This window comes from Artibeus jamaicensis, unplaced genomic scaffold (genome assembly GCF_021234435.1).
Source record: "Artibeus jamaicensis isolate MK-2021 breed Jamaican fruit bat unplaced genomic scaffold, CSHL_Jam_final contig_525, whole genome shotgun sequence".
Lineage (NCBI taxonomy): Eukaryota > Metazoa > Chordata > Mammalia > Chiroptera > Phyllostomidae > Artibeus > Artibeus jamaicensis.
This window is the reverse complement of record NW_026521874.1, coordinates 5,847,265-5,865,724: the sequence shown is the minus strand read 5'-3', so window position 1 is coordinate 5,865,724 and position 18,460 is coordinate 5,847,265. Positions and strand designations below refer to the sequence as shown.

The window sequence follows — 18,460 nt, the reverse complement described above, 5'->3', positions numbered from 1 at the left end:
AAGCTATGCGCTCCAGCTGGTGAAGCACTTATGTTGCATTAGGGCAAGACATGGACACACGCACCTTCTCAACATACGACTGCCCAGGACTCGCTTTTTCACTAGTTAGGAACCTGCGTGAGTTGTTAAAAGTGTATGAAGGCAGCGGCAGACTTACACTGATGTGCCTTGATGAACTGCCTTTCACATTATGGGGTCCCTTCCCCCCAACTTTGTGCGTGGGCTTAGCCTGCAGCTTTGTTTGGCCAGCGACAAGTCCCAAGCCCTGATAAGCACGTGCCCACTGGGGCTTGTCCTCTGGAGAAGCCCTGCTATTACGTCAGAAACCTGCCAGCCCAGTGTCTCTGTGCAGAGAACACCTAAGGCTTCCCAGCCAACAGCTCAGCTGCCATGAGACATATGAATGGGACTATCTTGTACGATCAAGCTTTTCCAGTCTCCAGACCAATGGAAGTACCGTCCAACTGATTCCAGGCCAAACTGCAGATATGAGAGCAAATAAATGGTTGTTTGTTAAGCTACTAACTTCGGGGAGATAGTTATGCAGCCATAGCTAATTGATAATGCCAGTGTGCTGTGTCTTCCACTTGCTCCCCCATCTCCACCTCCCACCCTTCTCCTCCTCCCTGCTCTCTTCCTGGAAGGCTGCTTGTACGGATCACTCTAATCAGCTCCCTTGCCCTCTGACTTCCACTTGGATTTAGCCCATGGAGAGGCCTAGAAGAGAATTGGGGGGCGGGGAGTGAGGTCCAGGCGCCCTCTCTGCAGAGTTGCCATGGGTTGGCTGCACGCCCTCACGAGGGCACACCTCTGGGCAGGTGGCCCTCTCCTACAACGACACCCCCAGCTACGCGCCTTCAGAACTAGGGCTGGTAACAGCTCCCCACTGTTGCTAGCCCCAGGGTGCTTCACAAACCGAGTCTGGTTTTCCTTAATCCTGCCCACGCTTTTTGTTTCTCTTAAAAACTCTCCTCAAATTACACAATTGGAGTTGTCATCTGTTTCCTGCTGGGACCCCTGTTGGCACAGGCAGTGGCAACTGTGCATATTTTCCACAGAGAGAGAAAACAGCAACAACAGACTTGAAGCCCTCGTTCGTGAGAGAGGGCGTGCAGACAGCGGAGCTGCGGCCGGGCTGCGGTTCAGGACCACGGACAGCGCCGCACGTACAAAGGCAAGAGGGGAGACGGGGTGGACCGAGAGGCCCGTTACTGCTGAGCTTCCTACCAGTTGGAATGTATGTACGATCGGACATTCCTGCTGCAGCAGAAGCTGCTGGAATAGTGTGCAATGGTGTTGAGGAACCTTCTTTCATCCCCTGAAATGTTCCTGCTCCTACATCTAACCCCTCAAATCCCAGATCAAGTCTCCCTTGACCCATAATGTCCTCTCCAGCTGCCTTTCTTCTCTGAACTTTTAATGTGCTAGACAGAAACTCAGAGCTCAGCCTTCCACTGTTCCCAGAAATCATCCTCCATATGACCACAAGTTCCTTGGGGGATGGGAAGTGGGCATCTGTTCTTCCCTCTCCCAGTACCAACACTCCAATTCTCCTTTAGGGGACCCTCCTTTCTCTGTCTCAGCCCACGGTGTCCCCATGGGGCTGACCTCAGCTCCCATCTCTGGGAAGAGTGGGGTGACATGACCCTGGCCTGGCCAATCAGCATGTTCCCCTCTTCTGACTAGATATGATTGATTCAAAGTTGAATAAGTTGCCCAATGCAAACCAACTAGACTCCATTCTGGGACTTTTGTTGGGATCTTAGGAGGCAAGGTCTGTCTCTTTTTTTTCCTACTAGGTTGAAGCTGGGATAAGACAAACTTGGACTTGATGGGGTTCTACCAGGAGGAGGAAGGCTGCCTGAGTGTGAGACCAACCCGAAGGAAGGCAGATCTAAGAGATAATCAGAATCCATTCCTAATGCCACTTGGAGCCACTGGATCTGGTCATGCTGATGCTGCTGGCCCAGAGACCCCGCTCTGAGAGCCACTGCTTTACGTAAGTCGAGAAAACATGGAACCCACAGGACCCAGCTTCCTGGTCCACAGCCTCCCTTCTGCCAGCAACATTCTCTTGTCCTGAGTCGGAGCAAATAACTCTGGGGTGTGTGTTTGGTGTGACCAGAAATCAGGGGAGGCCAGGGGGAGGCTGAGGGCTTCGAGGCTTTTCCTTCTCTTGTGTCTCTCCTTTTAAAAACAACCCACCACTTCAGAGACTGTCCCTGAGCAGTTGCTGCTGCTGCTTCTGCAAGTGGCCCCAACCCTTCGCCTGCAATGCAGGTCTCCTTAAATATTGAACGTGCCTGCTGCTCCTCCAGCTGCCGCAGCCAGGGCTGAGGTAATGGTGATATTGACAAAGGCTTAATGTGATTAATCAGGGCAAAAAGATCAGCCTGCTGCACTGGTTTTATAGAAGACCTTCACTTTCGTCCCCATCACCAAACTCTCTGGTGCCTCCACACCTTCCTTGTCCCAACTTCCTTGTCCGCCATCCCCCCACCCCGCCCCCTTCTAGGGTTTGGGGATGGTTTTCCTTGTGTTGCTTTTGCTATTTTGTGAGCCCTCAGGGGAGTTAGAGCAGCCTGGGGAGTGGGTTAGGCTTCAAACAAGAGCAAGGAGCATTAGATGGACAGAGTTTGCTGACAGTACTTATTGAGCACCAACTGTATGCTGGGGCACCGTGGGGTACAGTGATCTGGGCATTCTGAGATTAATAAAACAGTCAGATACTCCTGTTCTGGTGAAGCTGACATTCTAGTGTGGGGAGACAGATGACAAACAAAATAAATAATATAGACACAGTGTCCCACGCTGCTAAGTGCTAGGGAGGAATATGAAATAAAGGAGGAGGAAGTCAGATTCTCGAGTGGGGGTGCCATTTTACACATGATCAGAAAGGGCCTTCCTCAGAAGATGATGTTTGAATGAAGGCCTGATGGAGGTGAGGCCACGACAGGCCCCCTTCCAGAACGCGAAGCTCTGAGCTTCTATCGTCCTCACGATCCATATAAGAACTAATGTTCGTTAGCAGCCCCCATGGGCTGTGCCCGTTCCAAGCAAAGACTCTGAATGTATACTGACTTGCTAAATTCCCAAGGCAATGCAATGAGGTCATTGCTATCCCCATGTTCCAGAAGAGAAAACTGAGGTGTGGGGAGATTAAGCAATTTCCTCAAAGTCGCACAGCATCAGGGCTGAAATTTCAACCCAGGTAGACGGATAACTATCCTTGCCTCCTCTCTCCACTCTCATCCTTCCTCCACATTTTCAGGGAGGGGCCCCACACCATGGTTAATTGCAGAACAAACTCTCTCCCTGCTAGGGGCCCCTCTGTCCCCCTTCTTTCCAGGGAATCAGTGCCACAGTTGGCCCGGCAGGTACCGGCAACCTCATCTCTCCCTGGGCTCCCCCGACCTGGTGCTCTAGCCAGGCCGGCTTCCCTTCAGATCCGTGAACACCACCTCAGGGCCTTTGCACATGCTGTGCTCACCGCCATGAAGGTTCTTTTCTCCTCTCTTTACTCAGTTAACTCCTGTTCATCCTTCAGCTCTCAGGTCAAATGCTACCCCCTCAGGGAAGCCCTCCTGGATTTGGTCAGATTTCCTTGTGACATGCTCTCAGAGATCTTTGGAACCCTTGGCTCAGGGTCTGTTCACATGCCCCTGTGTATGATCACTGATTCATGACTACCTCCTTGAGAGAAAGTACCAAATCTGAATTGTTAACTGCACACCGGCACTGGACACAGTGCCTGGCAAATACTCTAAATGACCAGGTAGAAGATAAGGACCCCCCAACCAAATAGTCCTCAGAAAACAGAAGTTCACCTTTTATCACCTTTGTCCCCCCAAATTTTCTAACGCTATCAAGTGTTTTTTTTTATATCATCTCTGTCAATTTACTTTATTCTGAATAACAAAACTGTTCATATAGATTCTCACTAAACTTTTCAACCACTGGGCAGCTCCAAACGGTACCCCCTCCTCTCATTCTTCACTGAAAGACTCGCAGTAGATGGACTTGTACTGAAGTTATAAAACTCACCTTCCTTTTCTGGTTTGTTCATTTTTTTAAAACATATATGAAAGGTAAAGGAAGAAGTTTTTATGGATTATTTTATATATTTTAAAGTATGTGTGGAATACAGTTAACGAATGAAATATTATAAATGGATATTTGACCATTTCGTTCATATTCTTCATAGGTTTTTTTCTGTCTTCCTTTTTCTAATAAGTTATTTACTTAAGTCTGGCCAACGTTTTGTGGGAGTTGGGGAGATGGATCATTTTCTTGGAAAAATGTGGAGGTCAAAGGTCCATCTTGTATTTGGGGATCTCTGATCTATGTAGTCACAGATGGCCAATAAGTATTTAGCAACTGAATGAATGAATGAATGAGTGACGCATGTGGGTGGAGGAGAAACCAAATTACCACGCGGAAGGTATCAGACATTCACTCCCGGACTTACGCCTTTAACGAAAGTGAACTAGGACTTTTAGCCTCGTGCAGTCGCCTCCTAACATGCACTGAACTATTAAGAACCACGCTTTTATTGCGTCAGTTTGGCTACAGAAGACAAAATAACCAGAAGTGACAGGAGTCGGGTCTAAGTCGACACCAGAAAGGACAGCCATGCTACCAGGACCTGTCTGACAGGCACGGGTGCCTTGGTAGGTGCTGAGCGCCCCCTCCTGGGAGGCGTTCAAGCCCACTGCCCAGGGAGTGATGGAGAAGCCTGGCCCGCCAGGGAAGGCAGCATCCCCCCCAGGATGACCCATGGGGCGGCTGCAACAGAATCATCAGGAAATTCTTCATACTGCTGATTCCTGGGCACGACTCCAAACCTCCTGAATCCGGATTTCTCGGGATGGGCCTCAGGAATCTTCATTTTAAAAACTACCCCAGGAGATGTCTGCACACACTAAAAGTTGGTAACCTCTGAGGCTAACGATTGGACAAAATTATCTCCCACGCACTTGGATTTCTCAGATGAGTAAAATGTTTTCCATGTTTGCTGCTATTTTTATTTGCCAAGGAAGGACACTAATTTTTTTTTAAAAACTACCATCAACTAATTCCAATGTTTTATTTTTAAAGAACATATTTTTACATGAAAAATGGAGAAAACAGCTCTGGCTGGTGTGGCTTAGTGGGTTGGTGTAGTTCGGCAGACCAAGGGGTTGCCAGTTCGATTCCCAGTCATGGCATGTGTCTGGGCCGTGAGCCAGGTCCCTGGCTGGGGGGCGCGCAAGAGGCAACCGATCGATGTTTCTCTCACACGTCCAAGTCTCTCTCCCTCTTGTTCTCTCTCCCTTTTCCTCTCTCTAAATAATTAATTAATTAATTTAAAAACAGAACATTGAGAACACGGCCTGCAAAGATCAGTGATGGTCACAGACCAGGAAATGAGAACGAAGAACGACTCCACCCTGGGCTCCCTGGGCCCACACAGAAATGTCCGTGCTAACCCACAAAGCGGTGAGTTCCCCGTGGGAAACACAGGATGCGGATGAGGCCGGCTCTCCTCACATTATAATCAGAGGCAAAGGCCCCTCCTGTCACTGGCCCGTGAGGAAGATTTCTGATCCCTGGGGATTTCTGCCTAAGGCACTTGGGCCCAGACCCCTCTGCAGGAAATAGGAGGCTGGCCCCAGCCAGATAAACTCTTCCCAGGGAAAAGGAGAAGAAACTAACCTAAAGGAGCGGCAGTACGTCCCTTTGTGAAAGGCAGAGGAGGTTTGTCACTGGTTTGCGCATTTCGTTTTCCCACTCCGGAGTCTGGCCCCTGCCCTGCGTCTGTCCTTTGGCACACACTCGGGCCTGAGGTCTCCCTCTGGCCTGGGGCGACCGGGTCTCTAATGACCAGAGGAAAAACTGCCATCAGAAGTTCACACTTTCCATCCTCTCCAACAGCCTCTCCCACAAGCCCCAGATCCACAGACCTTTGGGGGGAAGGCGTGGCCAGACACTGCCACCTGACATGGTGGCGGCCACTTCCAAGGACTTCATCACCTTCGTCAAGTCCGAGTATCCTACTTAAAAGCTGACAGACTGATCCAGCCACACAGGGGCAGAGGAAAATGCCAACAGGTGGAGGGGAGCGGGACCCACCAGGGCCCAGGGCCGGGCTGTGGGACAGAAGGGACCACAAGGATGCTTCCTGGCCGGCATCTTGAATGGAGGGCCTCCCGCGACCTTGGAGACGCCACCCGTCCCTCCTTGCAGCAGCCCCACACGCTGCCCCACCAACGCCGCTGGACGGAACCTGCTTACATAACCTGTTCTCTACTGAAAGCAGCTCCCATTCACCAGTCGCTGCTTGTCATTGTGTAAGTGCATTAAAGAGGAAAGAAAGAAAAAAGGAAGCAAGGAGAAGGTACCTGAATGAACTCACTGAGATTGTATTGAGAGACAGGGCAGTTTTTCCCCACCGCTCTGCAAATAAAGCCTTCACAAACCGAGCGTCATTAGGATGCTGTCAGCTGAGTTTCCTCTTGTTGATTCATTGGGGAGGGGTGGGCACAAGCCTCAGCTTCCTGAGGCTTGTTATCTTGCTCACTAGCTGGATTGCTAAGTCAGAGTCTGACACGGCTCCATTACAATGAGATTTAAGCAAGAATTATGTCATTATAACTAATGACAGCAAGACAATTACTTCGAGGAAACTGCTGTGACATTGCGCACGGCAGCCTGGTGCCTCGGCACAGCACTCTTGTCTCCCCCATTTCCATGGCCCAGATGGGGAGCGGAGTTGGTCTAAGAAGAGCCCCAGGGGCCTGGCTGGGCTCCCCATCCCTGCTGCTGGGTCCCTGAGAGATACGAGAACCCAAGCCCCTGGGTCCTGCCTGAGGACGCAGCACCGCCCCCCAGCCCGGAGCACTAGGAGGCTAGCAAGGAACGCGTCAGCTCTGCCAGGTCCAGCTCACACTCCTGTGGAAACGGGTTCAAGGGCAGAAAGTTAACAGTGTCTGGGAGGCATCGGGCCTGATTCTCATTCTGCTCAAACCCTTAGGGGTGATGGGCAAGGGGAGAACCTCTGGGAAAAGTCTGAGGCTCCCAGCACACCTGGAACCGTTGTAACTATTGCCTGTGAGAGCGTTTTGCATTTCAAAACAAATCCCCTCTTCTATCTATGGCAGGGGCCCACACCCAGCGTCTCTGATGGCTCGGGTACAGGGCGCAACTGGAGAACTGCCCTCGGGCGCTCTCGGGCATGGCAGAGCTGTTCACCCCCCAGCGGAGCGGGTATCCAGCGACGTCCACCTTTCTCTGCCTTCACCCTTTCTCTTACCTGCCAGGTTTGCATGCGCCAACTCCACTCCTCACTCCAGAAAAGCTCTCTCCTCACTTTGGGGAAAATATTTCATGCTCCTCCTCCTTGAGGTGTGAGTGACTGATAAGGAAGGCTGTGTACATCACCCCACCCCAGAGCCCCTGCTCTCCATCCAGGAGCAAAGCCTTAAGACAAAGAATGACACTTTCATGATAGAATTTTGGGTGTCAGGGGGCTGAGTGTTTCTGGGTGGGACCAAGTGCCACCCCCACAAAGGGTCACGTTCTGTAAGCTGCCACTTGCTTTGTCTAAGTCCCGAAGGAATTGCCACCGTTTTATTCCCAGCGCCCACCACGGTGCCGTGCATACTGTCAGTGCTCAATAAATGTGCGACGCGTAAAGAAACGTCAGTGGCTGTGCTGGTACGAGACAGAGGCCTGTGGGTTGCCTGCAGTAGGTCTGAGAGGAAAGCGAAGTCCTTCCAAACCTCCCCAGTGACTCATCACAATCGGGCCTCTAGGTGGATCATAGGCCAAGGCCCCTCCCCAAACTGACCTGCCCATCAGATGATCAGCTGAGGTTCCATCCATGCATGCATGCGTGCACGCATGCATGCGAGTCACTGCTGAGTTGTGTGCGAACCGACTCCAAAAATGGAGACGGCACAGCCTTGGCCTTGAAGGGTGCACCCTGTGGCACCTGCAGGAGCTCTGTGCAGGCGCGGCAGCAGGGAGTGAGGGGAAGCCTTGGGTCTCCCGGGAAAAATGCTCGGCCTCTCAGATGGTGAGCTGGGATGACTCAGCAAAAGCCTCCCAGGATTGGGAGGAATAGAAGACTCAGAGGAGGCCGCGGGCTTCTCCTCCTGGGCCTCCTGCAGGGCCTGCTCCCCGTGCTCTCGGCCACCCCGATCTTCAGGGACACATGAGCTTTAAGAAAAGGGGGCCGGTGCACCCATTTCATGGATGAAGAAGAGGAGGTCCAGGGACTTCCAGCCACATCCTCTCTCTCCTGGGTACCAAAGCTACACGACTGGCAGGCAGGACTCACCTTCCTCTCCCTCACCCCGATCACGTCTGGGTTAGTGGTCCCTTCCACTGTTACTGTCGCCGATGCCATCCCCTCCACTGACAGCTGTGGGGTACTCACTCAAGTCAAAGCACTTCACAAGTGTTAACCCTTAAAATTCTCCTAATTCTCTTAGCATCCCCACTTTACAGGTGGAAAAATTGAGACCTGGAGAGATGAAGTGGAACAACTGGAAAATGCTAGAACCAGGATCTACACCCAAGAGCTTTCTTTCCAGAGCCCACTCTCTCAGCCACCACACCAAACTACCTTCATATACCTGAGGAAACTGAGTATCAGAGAGGTTAAGGGTCTTGCCTGAAGTCACACAGCGAGGAGCACTGGTGTCAGGATTCAAACTCAGGTCCAGCTGCTCCCAGAGTCCCACATGGCAGCTCCGGAGGCTCAGCCAGCAGCTGGGGATAGGGAGCAGGAGCAAGAGGGGGCTGTGGTGCCCCCCTCACATGCCAGCACCTTGAGGACCCCCATCGTGGGTGGCTGCTGAATAATTTAAGCTCATCGGCTCCGGCCCACCACTCCTCACACTGGGGGCTATTTTTAGCCCAGGTCACAGGCACAGTGCCCGGCAGAAAGGAACTGCATTGCTGGCTTCTCACCGTCTTCACATCGGCTGCTACTCTCCACTCAAAAGGGCGAGAGAGCAGCAGACAGGACCACATGTCACGGTGGATTTTATTAGAAAGTCACAAACTCAATGATCCACATAAAGAGAAAGAGAGAGAGAGAGAGATGGGGGAGGCACAGGTAAATAAATAAAGAGTAAAAACCACATGCTACAAGTAATCCCCCAGAGCACCTACCCCGCCTGGAAGGCAGGGCCTTGGACAGGCACCCGGGACGTGTGGGAGCGATAAGAGGAGGAAAAAGCACAGCCAAGTGGGGAGACTGACCCCCAGGCCACCCTGCGAGAGTGCAGGATCCCCGGCCCTGCCTCCCTTCTGTGAGTGAGAAAGGCAATGTCCACGCCTATGCATCCCTGGAACCAGCCCGGGCTGGCGAGGTGCTCCTGCCCCCCCTCCACATCCCAGGCTGGCTGGCGAATGCCGGAGCCAGGAGTGAGGGGACGATGCCTCGTTTGTCTCCAGGATGGTAGATCCGCAGGTCACTGTGCCATGGCTCACTAGGGGGTCTTGGGAAAGTTGCTTTCCCGCTCTGCCCTCCTGCCCCCAGAAGGGGTTAGATTAGGTCAGAGGCTCTGAACTTGAGGTGCACTGATGGGCATTAGGGAGGGCCCACAGCCGCCCGATGCTGAGTGTTCGAGTAAGCATGCCTCTTCTCAGGGCGGCGGCACTCAAAGTGGCAGCCTTTGCTGTCACCCCCAGGAGGAGTCTCTAAGGGGCCTCCACTTGCTGCAAAATCCAGATGCCTGCGCACCTGTCTGTACTACACCGGAAGCAGAGCCCTCTCCACCTGAGCACGGCATTCCAGGAACCTACTGGAGTTGTCACAAGAAAGCCCCCTACCCCACCCCTGTTCACCCCAAACAGGGACTCCTCAACACGCGTGATGCATTCCCAAAGGCAGTGCTGACCCTGCCTAGAAACCTGTGTGCACATGTGTGCACATGCATGCACACGCGCTTAGCACACACAGAACCTCAGGGCTGGAAGGGGCTTCGGGGTTGCCCTGACCAACTGCCGTATTGCACAGGCGGGGAAACCGAGGCCAGGGAAGGGGAGACGGAGCTGGGGCCAGAACCCAGGTCTCCTGCTCTAAGTGCAAGGCTCGTTCCAGAGGCTCCCGTCTCCCTCCCGCTGGTGCACCACATTGCACCATTTCAGATGTGATGGGGGAGGAGGGAAGGCTGCCTCTTGGATCTTGGCCACCCCCAAGGAAGTAAGACTGGGAGACAGCAAGGAGCTGCTTGAGAAGCACCCACATGGGGACAACCCAGCCCTGGCTCCCTCGGCTGGGCTGACACGCACCGCATGGCCGACCAGTCACTAAAATATCAAAACGCTCCCCTACCAGATGGTGATGTGGCACTGAGGCCCCTGTGGCTCCCTCAAGTCTTCCCCAGTCCACCCTGGACCCTCAAAGGTCAACACTCAGCACTGCAGGGGACCCCGGAGATCGCCCCCTCCAGGGCCCCAGACATGGTCCAGCCTGCCTGGTCAATGCCAGAGTTTGGTGTGTTAAATGCCACCCACAGCCAGATCTGTGGCTCCGTACTGGCACTGAACTTCCTCACGTTCATCATTCACATGTGAGGCTTCCCGGGAAGGAAACTCACGCAACTTTGTTCTCAAGGTCACCCTGTGAAGGAAGCCTGGGATTTGAGGACCGAGTCTTGGGCACTAACCACCGAGAAATCCTCACCTCTGCTTTACATGTGCTGTCCGAGCAGGCACGCACCCTGGGATTTTGGCGTCCCCACGGAGCCCCGGGGCTGGAGAACATGGCTGAGTGGGCCCTGCGTGCGTTCCAGGCTCGCCGGTCTCGGGACTGAGGTTTCATCCCTCCCACCTCCAAGAACAAGAACTTAAAGTGGAAATCCTTAGGGAGGCAGAAGGACTGAAGCAACCCCTGAGATTACAGCACAGATGCTAAAAATAAAGGCCTTCATTTCCAGAAAGGTAGCTGGAGTCACAGGAGGAAGCAAAGAGAAATCCCCTTTTGGTAAGTCACAGCTTAGCCGCAAAGTCACTTTAAAATTAAATGTGAGTTTCTGGATTCACTTGCAAAGGACCTCCACCTGCCACTCACTAACAGGTTGGTGCAGGTTTATCCCAACAGGATCTCAGATAATTACAGCGGGGTGTGCTCTACCCTGGAGCCCTTCCCCGGCACCGGAACAAACCCTGCTCCCTTCTCTCCCTGCTCGGAGATGGGCTCGAGGATGGAGCCTCCCAGGCTGGTGCCAAGATGCACGCCCCCCCCCAACCCCGATACAATCACTCACAGGTTATACCACCTGTGAAAATAAAACATCATCCGCTCAGCATGCAGCTGGATGCTCCCCTCTGGCCCACTCGACCACTCATTCCAAGGAAAATGCGGTCCCTCTGTGGCTCCCAGGTCATATCAGGAAAATCAGAACAGCCTCAAAAAAAACCCCACCACAATGAATTACTCCGCTGTCCCTGGAAGATGAAACAATCTGAGCCCTGTCCTGTGCAAGTCTCACCTGGTGTGCACAGGTGACACCAGGCAAGGGTTAACCTTCCAGCCTCAGGTGACCCTCTCCCCTCTAGGGCCAAGGTGCCCACCCACTCGATCAGAATACCCAGAGACCCTCCGTGCCAGGCTGGCCCTCCCCACGAAGGGTTAATTCACTCAGAGGACTGCCGACTACTTCCAACGGCTTCTACTGCAAGGCAGAGGCCAAACCAGGCAGGACCCACGGTTTCTATCACAATGCCTAAGATGTGAGCATGTTCTACCCCCTCCTCGGGCACTGAGCTGAAATATAATTTGGCTCTGAGGTGCCACTTGGGTGATCAAACACTGCAGGATGTGGGCAAATAAACGTGGCCGTCCCTCAACACCCCTCCCCTCCCACCTACCCACCACCCCACCAGCTCCTCTACACACCTGCTTGCAACCGGGGTGCCGACGCCCCCCGCCCATTTGCACAATTTAGGGGAACAGCACTTACCGGCACCAGAAGACTGCAGGGGGAACGGCGGGCTGAATCCTTGCCAACGCCCCTTCCCTGCCGGGTGGGAAGATGTTAACTTCCGATGACTTGGTTTGAAAGCTCAGTGGAGGTGCCTGAAAGAAAATTGTTCATTTGACTCTCCTACTCTTCCCAAAATAAAATCTAAGAACCGACACACACACATAGACACACTCACACACAGAAACTATCCCTAAACCACGCAGAACCAAGACAAAAAGAAATACCCCCACCAGAAGGGGAGGAAAGTCCGACCGGTCCGTGCACACGGCAAAGACCGTGGCTCCCTCAGACTGTGCTCCACATGGATGAAGGTTTTTCTCTGTAGTCTCTCTCTCTCTCTCCCTCTTCTCCCTCTCTGTCGTCCGCCCGCGTAGGCAACTCCAGGCGGCTGGCAGGCGACGAATCAATTGCTTCCACTGCCCGAAATCAGTGGCAGCTGCCTCCAGTGCTGCAAAGCCCTGTGCTGAGCAAGGCAGGGGGCAGCAGCTTCTCGGCGCAGGGGAACCAAGCCTGCCTCCCACCCGTGATTTATGGGTGAGGTGCCTGGAGAAAGGTGGGAGGCGGGAGGAGAGGTTGGGCGCACCAGAGATCCCAGCGGGCCGAACGGCAGTCGGGAGCTTGGCGATCAGCACCGCGGACAGCGCTAAGCTGTGGCGGAGGAGGGGATGGGCGGGAAGCGAACCCTCAGGCAGAGAAGTTGAGTTATTGGACGGTTTTAGCAGAGAAGAGGGGAGTCCAGGGAAAGGAAAGGAGGGAGATGGGACTTCTCGCCATCATGCAGTGAAGTCTGTGACAGCCTACCTCTCACACACTTGTTCTAATATTGTCACTCACAGAGCAAAGGAGCCGTCACTTCGCAGGCCCTTTCCCACACACGCCCCCAGACCACCACCACTCGGCTGGGCTCAGAGAAGAGTTTGACCCCAGTGGGGGAACCTTCATGTGTTTTTTCCCCAACAGCTGATTTCTGTCCTCACCCATGTTATTGCAGATTTCTGATCTGGACCTGGGGAACCTCCGGGTTCAGAGTTGGGAAGCTGAGGAATAGGACACAGAAATGTTTAAGGGACAGGATGGCTTAGTTGAACAAGCAGCTGACAGGTTTCTGGATCCCAGGTCTAACCCCCCATACAACCTTGTGAGAGTCATTAATGTCTCCAAGTCCTGTCTATAACATCAGGTTTCGACTACTTGATTTTCCTAAAGACGGAAAGAGGTTAAAAAGCAACAACGAGAACACACAAGAGGTAGCTGCTCTGGCCCCGTGACCCTGGGCAGGGTGTCAGAACACCCTGTCCTGCGATTCAGATGTTCTGACAGACAGAGAGGAATCGACAGCCCACCCAGGGTGGTACGTGACGGTCCCTGCTTCCAGCACGCGGTTTGAGCGGGATGGCCTTGGGGGATTCCTGAAGGTCTAGATCAGACAACTGAGCCCTGGCAACAGACCCGTCCCCAGAAGATCCAGGCTGGCCTTCCGTGAAACTGCTGCATGGACAAGAAAATGCAACCAGGGAAACACACGAAGAACCACTGAGTCCCATGGCTCCCGTGTCTGGGAAAGGACAGGAAATCTCAAACAGACCAAGGTCTGTTCAGACCTCCTCTGCAAGGTGAAGGACGGCCCTCGTCATTGGGGACCCTCCTCTAAAGAATGCCACTCAGATGGCCCAGGGCGAGCTATCCCATTTGTTATTTAATACTTGCCTTAAAAAGCAGAACTTAAAATGTCAGAATTTAGAGACCATTTAGAGCCTCACTTTATAGATAATCATGACCATGATCTCAGGATGGTGGTAATGGTGGTGAGGATTAGTGATGGTGGTCTTTATGGTGATGGTGACAATGATTTTGGTGGGGGGGAGTGTGAAAGGCAGCTATCATTTATTGAGAACCAATTATGCACCAGCTGCTCTGCTACAAACTTCACCTTGAGCCTTCCCCATGACCCTGTGAGGGTACTACTATTGTCTCCATTTTACAGATGAGGAAACTGAGACTCAAGAAGTTAAGTCTCTTGCATAAGGTTTCACACTAAGTGGTGGTACAGAATTCAAACCCAAGGTTGTCTGATTGCAAAGCCCATGTTTCAGAATGTCAGAGTCAAGTTCAAGGGCATGCTATCGTTTTTCTTTTTTTGGCCAGGGTCTCACAGAATCTTTTCTGGGAAGGCCATGTGATACAAGTTCAATGCCTTCACTTTACATACGGAGAAACTGAGGACCAGAGAAAGGCAGTCCATGGGCAAAAAGCTAGGTAGTAGCAGAGCTGAATCTAGAACTCAGCCTTTCAGATGCCAGGGCCTGTGTCCTAGTGCCCAGAACACTGACAGGCACACCGGCCTGCAATGAACACCTGCAAAGTGATTCAAGAAGCCCAGAGAGGGACTAAAGTCACACAGGCTGCCGGTGGCAGAAGCAGAACCCCAGTAGTTCCCAAGCCTTTTGGCTCCTGGTCCCAAGGAATGTCTCCTCCACCTCACAGCTTCCCTGGGTCTCAGACTCTTGTTCTCAGAGGGTCTGCTGTGAATTCACCTTAGGGGATCAAAATAGCTACCAGCTGCTAAAGGCCGAGAGGTCTCCCATGTGCCGGGCGCTCTAGAGTTACCGTCACCAGTCTTGCAACCTTGTCCCCCTTTCATCCGAGAAGACCGAGGCTCAGACAGGTGAGGTGACGCCACAGCAGCAGCGGGGGCAGGAATGCGAACCCCAGGTCTGACTCCAAAGCCTGCGGTTTTGCCACCCGGCTAGTGTTTCCTCAAATGGGGCCCCCTAGAGGTCCCTGTGGGAGTGAAGAGGAGGCTCGAGTTGCTGCCCCTGCCCCCAGCTCTGGTTTCAGCAACAGCAGTTTGTGCTTTTCACTGTTCTGCATACTGGGCATCTGCCCAAGTTTTCATTGAAACAGGGCTTTGCAGCAAAATTAAAAAAAAAATGATATGGTTGAAACCAGAACCCTGCACCTCTCCTGGTGATCATGCCATCTAGGAACTGGCCCTGGGATTCTCGGGGATTTAGTCCCCACCCTCCCCTCCTCCCTGGTCACCATGTCCAAACCCTCTCCCGTCCTGAGAGCCCTTTGTCCGAAGAGCCAGCTGCCGCTATGACCTCTAACGGTCCCGCAGCCGGGAGCTGCCTCTTTACCACTCACCTCGGGGCTGAGCTGGCCCCGCCCCAACCCTCTCAAGGCTGGAGCCCTGCAGAGGGGTTTCTGGGGGCCCTGGATTCGGCGGGCTGCCCTGTCCTGTCCTTGTTCTCCTGAGGCTGGAGGCAGCCCAGGAAGGCTCCCCTGCACCCCCAGGGAGGACGGGGAGCAGCAGCGGGTGGCGGTGACGACTCCACCAACCAGAGCTACCCACTGTGCTCCGCGGGGTTCCTGTGCACCGCACTAGCTTTTATCCCCACAGCAGCCCTAGGGGTTAAGATGATCACTGTTTTATTTTCAATTTTGCAAATGAGAAAGTTGAGACTCTGGCACCGAATGCAACTAGCCTGAGGCCAGTCAGCTCCTAAGTGGCCAGACTGGGACTTGAACCAAGGCCCTCTGAGTTTCTAACTACTTTGCTATAGGGCATCCCTAATTGTAATGGTCTCTCCCATTTATTTTTGGTGCTCATTATGCAGCGTGTGACATGTTCTGTCACCCCAGGGCTTTTCATGACTTATAACAGTGCAATAAAGTTGTTACACTATTTGCTCGTCTCAGAGATGAGGAACTCAGAGACAGAGAGGTTAGGTGACTTGCCCCAGGTAACACAGAAAGAGGGAGGATGCAGAGCGTGAATCTAAACAGTCTGCTTCAGGGTCCATTGTGCCGGACTGTCTCCAGGGAGATGGGCACTGAGGTCGCCCAGAAAGAAAGAATGCTCCCCCCACCCCCAAAACGTTCCCATTTCACTTGGCAAGTGGGGCAGGAAAGCGGCCTCTAAAGATGCCCACGTCCTAACCCCCGACGTGGTGACTACACTACCTTACGTGGCAGATGCAGCTTTACGGATATTTAGGGATCCTGAGATGGGGAGAGAGTCTGGGCCCCCTGGGAGGGCCCAGTGCATCACAAGAACTCTTACAAGGGGAAAAGCAGAGGGAGGAGGTCAGAGAGGAGAGGTCATGATACAGTACAGACGAGATAGGGGGCGGGGGAGAGCGAGATGCTGTTGCTGGCCTTGAAGACGGAGGGAAAGAGGCACAAGCCAAGGATTGCAGGCGACCCCTCGAAGCTGAAAAAGCAGAGGGAACTGATTTTCCCAGCATGTCCCAGAGGAGTCCTACAGTGTATGTGTGTGTGTGCACATGCTCCTGCACACGTGTGTATGCGTGCACATGCCCCCACCTGCGTGTGCACCCTGAAGGAGGCCCAAGCAGAAAGGACCGGTGCTCACAGCTTCCGCCCGGCCTCCAGGCTCCGGCTGGATGGCACCGCCGGGCACACTGCAATATTCACTCCAACCCTCTCTTTTAAGAGCCTCTGGGGAAACGCTCTCACCAGGAACACAAAAAGAAAGCAGTGTCACCCTCATCCCAGGGGACCCAGCAGAGACAAGGCAAGTAAGTGGGAGAGAAGCACAGGAGAGCAAGAAAGAGAAAGAGAGAGAAAGAGAAAGAGAAAGAGCTAAAGAGAGAGAGAATAGCGGGGTCCCCGAGGCGGCCCATGTGTCCAAACAGACCCTGTCCCCTGGGGAAAGCAGCAAGTCTGAGGAGGCTCCTCGGTCCCCGTCGGAGAGGACAGGGTCATTACAGAGAAGATGCCACAGGACAGGGGAAAGGGAGCTTGTAAGACAAGTGGACAAGTATTATTTACTAATCAGTCGATTCGCCGCTACGAGGCAAGGCACTGCAAGGGGAGAGACAGGGACTTGCCTTCCGGAGCTCTGAGCTGGATTCTCGGCTCCCCCATCCACCAGCCATGTGACCTTGAACATGTCACTTGTGTGCCCTGAGCCTGGGTTTCCTCTGCTGTAAAATGGGACGGTAACACCATGCCCGGGACACGTCACTGGGCTAATAATGGATGTGAATGAGCGATGTATAATCTAGACAGGGAAGAGCAGCTACCATGTACTGAGTACCTACTGTGCGCTGCGTGCTTCACTTGTTGGAGAAAGCCTGGTGAGGAGTCCAGCCCCAAACTGCCAGAAGTGCTGGAGGAAGGAGAGCTGGTTAAAGGGTCAGGTTTTAGGGCGAGGCGGCCTGGGTCCCCCCCCCCACATGAACTGTGTGGCCTGGGGGAAGTCACTCAACTTCTCTGTGCCTCAGTGGCCCCATCTGCGAAGTGGGGTCAATAACAATACCTCCTCACACAGCTGTCATTAGAATCCCAGCAGCCAATACACACAGAGGCACTTGGGACAGGGCTGGGGAACGCTGCGTTTCAGGCAGCGGACGAGACAGCAGAGAAGCGGACCCGCAGGTGGTCAGCCCGTGGCGTGGCCTTCCCTCAGGGCCACCTAGCACTAGGTGTCCAAAACCTTAGAGACGACACACAACTGCCACTCGACCCAGGGGAGCCTCTCAAGGAACTGAACCTAAGGAAACGATTCGGTGTTTGTACAGAGGTTATCAGCATGGCCTTGCTTCTCCCGACCACAGATTGGAAACCATCTAAATGGCCAACAATGGGGGTTGTTTAAATAATCGGTGGGAAGTTCCACACCAGGGGCGGTGAGGCCCCACACCACGACGGCCTTGGAGTGACCCCGAACAGGCATCTGTGTCCCCCAGACGCCGGTCTCTGCGAGCAAGTCCAACGGGGACTAGACTGAGTGGCCCACCCAGCAGGCGGCTGCCAGAGCTGCTGGCTGTGTCCAGACCTCAGTTCCCAGAGGACAGGGGACCACGTTGGTCTTAATGTACCTAACATTGGGCCTGGCTCCACCCAGTGGCACCGGGTAAACACCCTGTAAACGCTTGGTAAGTGAATGAGTGGCTGGGTGAATGGAAAGCGGCACCATTCTTGCCAAAGATCAAAGTTTCTTTCTCTGACGCGGACTCCTAGAGCTCACCGGGCTCCCCGCCACCCCGTCAGCTGCATAGAAATGGAGCAGGAAGAAACCCAGCCAGCCAGGCGCCTGGGACGCCTCTCACGGACCCAGACCACATGGACTTGGGAGAAAGGTAGGAAGTGACTGGCGGAGGCTGGCGGTGCCTCCCGCCCCAGACCTGACGGCTCTAAAGCTACAGCCTCACACAACACTCCCGCTCACTCGCACCCTGGGAACCTCGCACTAGCCCTTTGCAGAACAGCAAAGGGAGAGAGAGAAAGCTCCGGGAGGTCACAAGTCTGGCTGCACTGAAAGTGCCCACTGGCTTTTTACAGGAACCAAATGAAGTTCCAGAGGGTACTTTCCATAAGAATCTACACGTCATTCTCAAGTCAACCTTGGGGGGGCATCAAAGCACAGCACTGTTGCCTGTCCTGATACTCCCATAATTCATTGCAGGGACAGGGAACAGAGGAGCTGAGCCTCTCCATCCCCACCTGTA

At 53.6% G+C, this 18,460-nt stretch overlaps 1 protein-coding gene across 1 annotated transcript in view; it reads right to left on the bottom strand.

Moving 5' to 3' along the window:
• RPH3A (rabphilin 3A) overlaps positions 1-18,460 on the bottom strand; it is a 166,713-nt gene that overhangs the window by 63,002 nt on the left and 85,251 nt on the right. The window contains exon 3 of the mRNA XM_053669853.1: positions 11,958-12,073. The gene's annotated coding sequence lies outside the window, so the exon portion shown is untranslated. The remainder of the gene's footprint in view (positions 1-11,957; positions 12,074-18,460) is intronic.